This window comes from Meleagris gallopavo, chromosome 8 (genome assembly GCF_905368555.1).
Source record: "Meleagris gallopavo chromosome 8, MGAL_WU_HG_1.1, whole genome shotgun sequence".
Classification (NCBI taxonomy): Eukaryota; Metazoa; Chordata; class Aves; order Galliformes; family Phasianidae; genus Meleagris; species Meleagris gallopavo.
In genome coordinates, this window is record NC_139411.1 from 17,615,389 (window position 1) to 17,626,000 (window position 10,612).

The 10,612-nt window shown below is 37.3% G+C and overlaps 1 protein-coding gene across 6 annotated transcripts in view; it reads right to left on the reverse strand.

Moving 5' to 3' along the window:
• Positions 1-2,612, reverse strand: part of FRMPD2 (FERM and PDZ domain containing 2) — a 70,043-nt gene extending 67,431 nt beyond the window's left edge. For 2 of the 6 annotated variants that reach the window (XM_085228959.1, XM_085228961.1), the window contains exon 1: positions 2,280-2,612. The gene's annotated coding sequence lies outside the window, so the exon portion shown is untranslated. The remainder of the gene's footprint in view (positions 1-2,279) is intronic. The other 4 variants (XM_085228958.1, XM_085228962.1, XM_085228963.1 and 1 more) reach the window with 4 other exon arrangements.
• Between the last annotated feature and the right edge of the window lie 8,000 nt (positions 2,613-10,612).

Below are 10,612 nucleotides of genomic sequence, written 5' to 3' on the forward strand. Positions count from 1 at the left end.
GCACTTAATATTAAATGTTTCAGTTCAAATGAAGTAGATAGGTGGAGCCAAATCTGTAAACACTGACAAATCAGAAAGGGAGTTGCCTTGTTGCAAATGTACAACTTCTCATTAGAAAGATGATGCCTCTTAAGTTTTGATCTCGTGATACAGCTTTCAATATATGATAGATTTTCATCCTCTAATGTCAATTAGTTTATTTTATTTCCTTTTTTGAAACATGCACTTTAATCAGTAGAAGAATTAACCAAACTATTAGAGATATTCAGCAATGAAGGGGGATAAAACTTCACTTCTGAAGAGAGCCAGATGTCATTACTAGGAAATCATAATCTTCTACAGACTGTTTTTTAAAAAGTCTCATCTTTGAAGGGGAGAGTTGAAATCTGAGTTCTGCAGGGTGTACCTATCTGAATTTCACTAGCTGAATAGTAGGGTGTTAAAATAGATGTGGCTTTAGTACAAGATCTATGGACAATGTTCCCCAAAGACATAGTGCCCACAGAATGTTACTGATGCCAAAGAAAAACATAGGAAAATTGAATACCATACCAAATCAGGCTTACAGGACCAAATTCCAATTTCCTCTTTCCTTCAGAGGGAACCTGCCTATGAATTTCCAAGAATATTATGCTGTCTGCAGACAGTATGCAAATATATACTCATTCAATAGAAATGCATAAAATCATCTCACTGGATATCTGTATTCAAAGGAAAGTGGTGCTATGTTTGCTCTTGCTAAGCTTATACACTCTATCACCTCCACCCTATCTGACGTCAAACCCTAAGGACCTCACAGAATATTGATCTGTAATAGAGAACTATTGCCATTCCTTCATTTCTTTTTCATATACTTTTCATTAAAAAGTTCATTTTACAGGAGAGCATAATTCAACAGTGCCCTAGAACTGAATCTAAAGCTGTCTATACTGTAATGCTTTAAGGATTAAAGCTTCAAAGATGTGCTGTCTGCTGCTGCAGTGCCAGAAATAGTAGGACAGTAGAACTCAAACACCATGGTAGAATTTTTCTTTTATATTTATTGGCTTACATCCCTTTTTAGGCTTTGTTCTCTGCAATGAGGCATCCCGGATCCATAGGTGGGAACTGGAAACAAAGCATTAAATGTGCTGACTCTGAGGTTAAAAGATACCAACTTCACCCTGAAAAACCTTAGCTCTAGCTAAGCTTAGCTTAGCTCTAGCTACTTCACATGCCAAAGAAAAAATGAAGTCCCAAGCACTATGATTTTAGCCTATGCTCCACAGGCCCTACAGAGACTCTCCAGAGCTTCTCAAGGAAGTTACTCTTAATGTAATCAGTGCTACTGTGGTTTGCTGTAGTTAACAGTATGTCACGTAATCTGAAGCTAGCTTTGGTGTCCTGAAATTGTCATAGTTGTACGCTTGTTTGCAAAGATAGCCAAAGCTTCTGAGCTTACTGCTGCTGACTAGCTCTGTCACTTGAGAAAAGCCTTCTTTCAACACATTGCTGTGGATGATGTGGCTTTCTATCAATGCTTCAGATGTAAATAGTATTGCATTTCTCTGGAATTTACACCCAAAAAGTTCTAAATCAGTAATGTTTACAAAGCATGTGAAAAAACTTCCATAAAGTAAGGCTGCTGTTATGTTTGAAACTGCAAACTGTTAAGCAGCAACTTGCCTAGAAACTGAGAGCAATAGAGTAGAAATTAGGAAACCAGTTTCCTAACTGAGGTTCTTTAGTCCTGGGTTGTAACTGCTTGAAATACATCTTTCTGGGGCTTGGAGACCAGTGCTGTTTTTGATCTTTTTTTTTTTTTTTTTTTTTTTTTTTTAATAGTACTCTGTGTAAATCCATTAATATAAAACATATTTTAATAGTTTTTTTAGAATCATGCAAGTTGTGTTGTGAAAAAGCAGACTTATCCTTGCCAGAAAAGCAGAAATAATTTATCTGCTTCTATATCTTTACCTTCAATAGAAAGTAAAAAATTAGCTGAGGAACTCTGTACCTTCATGAGTGAAATTCTGTCACAGGTAAATGTCTCTAACTCCATAAGGGACTGAGCACTGGTTTGCTGGAGCAAAATCTGAACAATCCACTATTACCATTTTTAACACAGGCAAGCATCCCTCTACCTGGAATTAGCTAATGTCTTGAAATAAATGATATAAGTTTTATTATAAGGGAACAAACTCTGTAAATATTAGATACTGCTCTACAAAGCAAGAAAATGGACACTGTAATACTTACTAAATTGATAATGAGATTAAGGGAAATAAGTAAGAACCTACCTGTACAAGTTGGACAGATGCTGCATCCAGAATAATCTTTAATCTTCTATATTTTTGATTGATAGCAATTGCTTAGTTCTTCATAATTGTAAATTTTACTACAATCATATTCAGGACTTCCTTGGACTTCTGTTTGTCGCCTTCTGTCTTGCTCTCCTTCTCTCCCTCTCTCTTTCTGCCTTTTGCTCTTTCTCTCTCTCTCTTTTTCTCTCTTTCTACTGCTTTGTTTATATCTCGTAACCAAGCACTGTATGTTCTGGCAAGTGGCTAAGCAAGTAAACAAAAAAGTTCCTTCTCATGCTTGTAAGCCCAGCCTAGCAGCACCTGGTCTGAAGTTGGAGGCAACATCATGGCTGCTGAAGCCGCTTACACTCTTTCCCTTTTTCTTTTTATTTTTTTTTCCTGATAATTCACCCTCCAGGTAACTGAGCGAGCTTTGAGGAAGTGGCTCAGAATAAACCTCTGGGTCCATTGACATACAAGAACTCAATTGGATTACCTGACGCACACGGGAGCATTAAAACTAAAGCCCTGTAGACTGATGTCACTTTCAGCCTCTGCCAATCCAGAGAGAAGGAATACACCAAAGCACAGACTGATGGGCTAAGGGGGTGCATGTTTCTTTCATGAACAGCAAAATCCTTAAGACTGAATCAACAATGTGGATAAGATTTTGATGGGTTTGCTTGACAGAAAACAAACAAACAAACAAAAAAAAAAACTGAAAGAAGGGATTTTCTTTTTTCAGTATTGCTGTAAAATTCTAGTTAATTATTTCAAACTGCAGAGCTTGTGGAGTACTGCAAAACTGTGCTGGGTGTAAGGAAGTGGAAAAAATACCTTAGCAAAATAAAAGTTCTATTGGACTTATTTAAAAAGCTCTACACATTGGTTATTTCTCCACTCTTCCCACTTCTCTTTCTCTTGGCATTTTGCTTTATTCTTTCAGTCTCCAAAACAGTTATCTTCCGGTTTGAACTAATTAGAAATTCCTCTGCCTCTGAAGTCTGAATTCATTCATTCAATTCATTTCCAAGTGTTAAAAAAACTAAGAAGAAGCGATCAAAATATATTTTATGCATTGTAATGGCAGAGATCCACTCTTATTCTAAAATTAATATACAGATAGAGTAGACACCATCTTATTTTTAAAAGTGACACTCAATATTTTGATGACACAGCAGAAAATGTGGTAACACACAAAAGGCCAAAAGATACATCAAGAAAATATTCAGATCAGGTAAAATATCAGAGCTAAAGTCGTTACGCCAGATCCTCATACTGTCTGATTCATCAGCTAACACTCAGCTGTGTTCTTTACATCTTGTTATTCCTTGCACTCTCATCATCTGCATCCTGATTCTTGTCCTTCAGAAGTGCTTTTCCAGAGAGTCGTTGGAGGAAACTTCACTTTCTCCTTCCAACATTGTATAAGCATTCCACAAAACTGAATTTGTTTTTTTTTCTCCCTTTTTCATTGCGATTTGAAAATGTAATTTCAGCCACCATCTCAGTGCATGGGTGTCTCCTCTTCAGATATCTCTCTTCATGTTCATCTGAAAACCTTGGATGGCCTCTGTGCTCGTCTTCATACAACTTGTTATTTTGGTTCAACATGGACAAAATAGCTCTGATAAAGTCTCATTTCCTTACTTTTAACTCCTTTTTTCTTTTTTTAGTCACTGTTATCCCAAGCACATACGCTGAGATTCATCTTCAGTTTGGTCTTCTTCTTCAGTCAACTCTTCTATAATATCTGGACCTTGTCATGTGCTTTTGCATAAAATTTACAAGCTATCTTCTTCTTTATCTATCTGTGAAAAACATGTATTCAGGCTTCCATCACCTTATATTTCAATTGCTGCAAACCTCTCTCCTCTGACAGTGACAAATACAATGTTGCCTTATCCAAAATATCACAGAAACATCCATTTTTCTGAACTCTCACACCGAGTATATTACCCACCTTTTTGCATTCCTTCACTAGTTCCTTGTTTTTGTAGCAGTAAAATAGACATCTTTTTTTTTTTTTTTTTTTTTTTTTTTTTTTTTTTTTTTAGTAAATCTGCCATAAATTTGCAAGGAATTCAGGTAGAAATAAAACTAGATAGAAAATTCTCGTATCTGAGATGTTTTAAACACAACATCTTGGAATCAGCAAACCAACAGTTACTGTTAAATCTCAGCAACAGCACAGTAGAGACTATTTCCCATGATCACTGGCACTGATACTGAGCTTCTTTTTTAACTTGAAATGGATCCAAATACCAACAGATCAGCTAAAGGCTATTGATGATAAAGAGAAACTCTGAGCATTGATGCACCTCAGAATATATTCAGTCTGATCATCCAAGACAGTCATACTAGCAGGAGAAATCAACACGGAAGTTTGTGGCCGTTCTTTCTCCAGGTAACAAATGGGAAGGAGACATGGAGTTATTTATTAGGGTGCATTTGTAGCTACCAAATCTGATTTAAGTAGATGTGCGTATAATGCTTTTGTGGAGTTAATGGGCATGTGGCTTGTTGAATCATTTTTCTAGAAATAATGTGTTGTGTGAATATGGTCCCATTAAATCAGGTAGAAATGTTGATTTTATTAACTAATCAAAGTGACAAAGTAACTTGTACTCCATTGCTTTAAGAAAATATTCTACTACCATGGTTCTTGTGAAAGCATGGGCCTGATTCTGATCTATCAACACCAATGCAAAACTGTAGTAGTTCTGTTGATGTAAGCAATTGTTCTGGATTTGTGAAATCTAATTCTTAACCATGGTTCCTTCTTGATTCTAAATAGTCATTCAAATGAAGCATGTTAGAATAATATTCACCTTGTATTGATCTGAATTAAGGTGATATTTCAGACATAAACTGAAATTATATGAGAGTTTTATCTGAATTCATTCAATTCACCAACTGTATCCTCTAGTGTGCAGAGATGACTCTTATGTGATTGTGGCAAAGTTTATGTAACTAGATCACTATGAAAGAAGGTTAACAAGATGAAAGACCATTTATCCTAGTGAAGGAACTGCTGGATGGAGGCTTAGGATCTCCCTTATGCTCTGTCCAGCTTTCTGAGACTTGGCAAGGGTTAGAATCCAATTATTCTCTGGCATTAATGCCTTTTCATCCTACAGAAGCTGAAGTGTGGGAAGCTCTTAAAGTTTACATAAAGGTGAGGATTATTATTTACTTCTCAGCTGATGATGGTACATGCAGGCTCTTAGTACTACAATAATGGGTCAAACATGGGGTTTCTATTAAAAAGTGAAGAGTCGCAGTGCTTTTGTTAAGATTCAACAGTTTTTATTTCAGAGCCCCGTAGAGCAGACCATAAACTGCTGGAGTGGCCAGAGACAAATGGAGGTCACTTGAACTTTAAAAAAAAAGAAAAAAAAACAACAGAGAATCTCTCTTTTTGTTTCAAGTCTGCTCAAAATCATACAGTACAATTTAATTACTTCCGATATTGAATTTTCATGCATTATCTCTGTATGCAGTATATATATACAAGTTAAAGATTTGTTTCCATGTGGTTTCTAAGCAGATTGGAGTTGATCCAGTCATCTATATTTAGATTAGCAAAGTAATATAGGGATGTGAGTCTATGCTCTTATTCTGGTTTTTGTAGTCAGGGTTATTTCACATCAGTGTCTTCATGAGGCACTCGGTTGGATTTTTGTAGCTTTGGTCTCAGTTGTGAAGGAAAATAGAAGCCAATATGTAACATGTATAGCTGAACACTCTGTTTCTCTCCAATAAATAATTCCTAAGGTAAACAAAAAAGCACTAACCTGAGGTTGGTGTTTTGCTGCTGTTTGTTTGTTTAATTTGTATTTGAAGTGGGCTGAAAGACAGCATAATTCAATTATTACCTTCCATTGGTGACACTAATGATTTTCTTTAAGAACAATAGGCAAAGGCTGCATCAGACCCCTGGGACTTTCTAAATCTTTAGAAAGATCTGTGGATGGGTAAGACCAAATTGAAACCTCATTTTTAATACAATCTGTTAAATTTCCTTTTGATTCTTTCACTGCTTTTGAGTTACGATGTGAGGCAATAACACGACTGAACAACTATCTCATGTTCGTAATACCTGATTGTAGCTCTGCTGATCCCATAAGTAATTCAGTGATGGGAAATATTCCTATGAGATGTCTTTTAAGACATCTGTATGCAGTATATATATGTCTTTTAAGACATCTTTCTAGGATACAAGAAAAGAGTGTGAAGCAAGTGAACTACTGTTCATAATATAATGTACAAACTGACATCCTTTACTGTGAACTAAATGTTCACAGACTGCAAAGGAGTCATTCTCTAAATAAGAACTATAAATACGTGCCATTAATCTGAGGGGAAAATAAGACTAAAACTTCTTTACAGGTTTCTGGAATACGGCAATGGAATGCCATGTAAATGCATCATGTGTAGTCTTGTTTAAAATAGCCATTTTCCACAGCAATTACACAGTTGGAAGGAAAAAAATCTCTCTCCTCTCTCTTGGAAAAGAGATTCTATCTTTAGTTTGTTGTTGGCCACCACAAAGAAGCCTGCATACATTCAGATATACATTTGTATATCAGATTAACACGTTATTTATGGAATGGAAATATTTTTTCTCTGCAACACTTTAAGTGATCAAAATGATCAAAACATACTGCCGGAATCCAGCCTAGTGAACTCATCATCTAATGTCCTCAGATAATTCCAAACCCCAAGAATACTTCCTAAATTATATGAAAATCCCATGCAAAATTTCAACTGACTAGTAAAACAAAGAACACTGTGCTGTGTTAATGTCAATGCATAGAGCTACGAGGCATATGATTGTGTAAGCACTGTTTCCTAGTGGTTAAACTATACTTTTCTCCACAAACAATTCCAGTTGGCTGGGCATGCTTCACTGACTGTCCATCCTCTGCTGCCAATTCTCTCAGTGTGCCAGCTGATGTACATGGATTGCTCCTTGAATGATGGCAACTCAGACAGAACCTTGCAGAATCAGAGAAGAACGGGTTAATGGGATTAATGACATTTCAGAGGCTAGTTTCTAGATTGGACAGACAGAAAGGTCACATTTACTGAGCTGAAGATACCCTGAAGTGCCCCATCAATACAGTCCCACATTCACAGTCATGTTTATAACCTGTCGCATGGTGCCCCATGGTGGCTGTTTTTCCTCTGTTATATTTCCCAAATTGTTTATCAACAATTCTTGGTTCATTATTTTATGCTTTTTCAGTTTGCATTTCTGCAATTTGGTTTTGGTTATTTTCTGAAATTTTTCCATTTCACTTTCTCTTATGAAATGGAACTTTTATGCCAAAAGCAGCAGTAGAAAGCTTGAGTAAAGATATTACCAAACTATTTTTTACTTCACGTAAACATATATATTCTGGAATTTTCTAAAATGTTTTAAAGTCCGGGCCTTGCCTCCACCTTATCTTCCTTAGCAAACAATATTTATCAATCTGTTTTCATAAAAGGACATGGATGTTGATCCTGGCTTGGATTTATCAAGTGATAGCATGGAAAAGTTGCAATCCCCCGAGTATCCACAGTTCCTGCTGCCCTCTTGAGATCAGGATGAGATGAGGAGACAGTTTGTCTTGTTCATTTCCAAGACGGCTTTCACTGCTGCAAGATACCTAGGTGCTATGTGATGATGATATATAAATGTTTAAAATAATTTTTTTTGAAAATGCTATAACTACAGTGGCTGCACATTTGCAGAGGTGGTGTAGGCTGAGAAGCTGATGAATTTCAACTTTTTGCAATGGAATTTATTGAAAATTGGTTATAGAAAAAAAAAAAAAACTTGGATGGACCGTTCTTGCAAAAAATGCCTTTATATAGATAACCAAAATAATTTTATAAGAAATCAATACCTGCAGTTCTTCACCTGTTTATCTAATTGTTGTTATCTTGCTCATGCTCTAGGCATGACTAGAATATCTTGTTTCTATTTCCAACTTGTCTAAACTGACTGCAGGCATAATTAAATATTTACTTGCAAAACAGCTATTGTGCTTTAAGGAGTTGCTACGTACTATCTGTTCACTTCAGTCCCACTCGGCTGGAGCTTATTATACCAGTCCATTCTGGTGCACAAAGAAATCATTATTCCTTACTACTGAAGTTCTGTGGGCAAAAATAACAATTTTATGTAGTTTTGAACTGGACTTTATGCCATAATGTCTAATTTTTGATATCTTTATTTATGAAATTTGGGTGGGATACTCAGTTCCATTGCCTTGACTCCAGAGATTTCATCCTGAATTGTTTGTTTTGCAGTTTGTAAGTATCAATGTGTTATAACAGTGTTTTCTACCAAGGCTGTGGTAATTGATAAGAACTTACTGAAAATACTCAGAAATGACAAAGCTACATTCCTAACTCAATTTAATGACTGCTGAATCAAACATTTTAGAATGATATTCATAAACATACCATTATACCTATGCATGGAAGTGAGAAAGATTGCAGTATTTTGACATAATTCAAATTTTTCTGGCACTGTTTTTCTATAAAAGTATTTATTAGACACTCAACAACTGCATAATTTAGAGCAGCAATCCAAAGCCAAGACTAAAGATGCTTGGACAGCCAAACTGAGGAGTTAAAAAGTCACTTAGAAACACCTCTCTGTTAAAAAGTGCCAACTTTGAAAACTATAAAATCTTAATGAGATTTTGATTGTGCCCTGAAAAATAAATGTGACAAATCTGAATCGCAAGCGAAGCACAGTTTTATATCTTAAAGGGACAGACATCCTTCTTTACTTGCAAATCTTAACGCGGTCTTACCTCAAGTAGGATGATCAGGAGCAATAACTCTACCCAAAAGACAAAGATTAACATCAGTGATCTGCAAGGCCACAAACCTTGTTGCAAATACCCATGGTGGCTGAACATGATTCTCCCCACCTGGTTCTTTCAGTGGAGGACTTTTTGCCAACTGAGGGAATTACATGAAGGTACCATGACCTGCATCAGCCAAAATCAGCAGGACCTGTCTGTCTGCAGGAGAAGATGGGTATGATCTACCCAGACTAAGTTGTTCTGCATTGCCTGGGGTTTCACACTACTCCTTCTGCCAAGCTGAATTTTGCCTCTTTCACACATAAACACGGCAGAGAATGCAATGTCTGATCATGATCTAACATAATTCAACAAGGAGTCTCAAACCTAAAAGCTGGCTATGCCAGTTCTGGGACAGTCTCATGGAAATAATGGGAGATGAGGTGGGAGATGCTACCTTGGTAACATCCTTAAAGCCAAGTGGGATCCAGAGACGCCTGGGGGCAGTCTGAGCAGCAGTTTTGTTTTATTTTGTTTTCCTATAATTGTCATGTATGTCTATATGGAACTGCAAAGGAACCGTTTATAACTTATGGGGTCGAAATGGGCTTGCTTATATTGAGAATTTTAAGGTCAGAGAGTGCAGATATTTCCATAAAATGGGAATATGAGTAGTATAGCTTTGTTGAATTTAAGTTTTTCATAGTGCCCCAAAGGGTAAGATTGGAACATCTGAAGCAGCATCTTTACTAGGTAAAAATCTATTCTTTCTTATAGAGATATGGAAAGACAATCTCACTGCATTATGTTGCACCTTCAAAAATGTAGCATAAGCCATTCCAATGTTTGACAATGAGTAAGATGTGAAATATCCATTTTACTGTGCCTAACTGGCAGATTTTATGTATTTTTAAGTACTCTTCAGAAGGTCTTTTTTAGTACTATGCAGTGTAAGCATACAAAGGCTTGTTTCAGCCATATTGACACGGCTTCAAGGCACGGAGTCTGTAAACAGAGGTATTGCTGGAAGAAAAGGAAAAAACAGAGGAGGGGAGGGAAAGGAAGGGAAGAATAACAAACAATATTGAAAAAACAAAGCCGAGTACCCATGAGAGTGCCAAGAGCTAAAGGCGGTGGCAATATCTCAAAATCTCACAAATAGGTGCTTAAAATTTAGAGAAACAGTGCCAAGCCAGATACAGAAGATGATGTTACACCACTCCAGACACCCCAGCAATGAGATAAAGCGCTGCCGTGCCAGGCGTGCAAGGGTAAGGCTGGGACTGCCAAGGCCGTGCAGGATGTCTGGGAGCACTAGGAAACGGATGCTCCAGTGCCAAGGCCGGCTGCCGAAGCATTGGAGGGGAGCGTGAAGGCAAACACCTGAAAAACGCAGTTTTGTCACGGCAGGCACAGGTTCAGGGCATAATCCTGGCAAGGAGCTGGCGCCGGGCAGACACCACGCCGGGCTCGGCGACGGCCCTGGCAGCCGCGGCCTCCCGCGGTGCCCGCGCCCAGAGG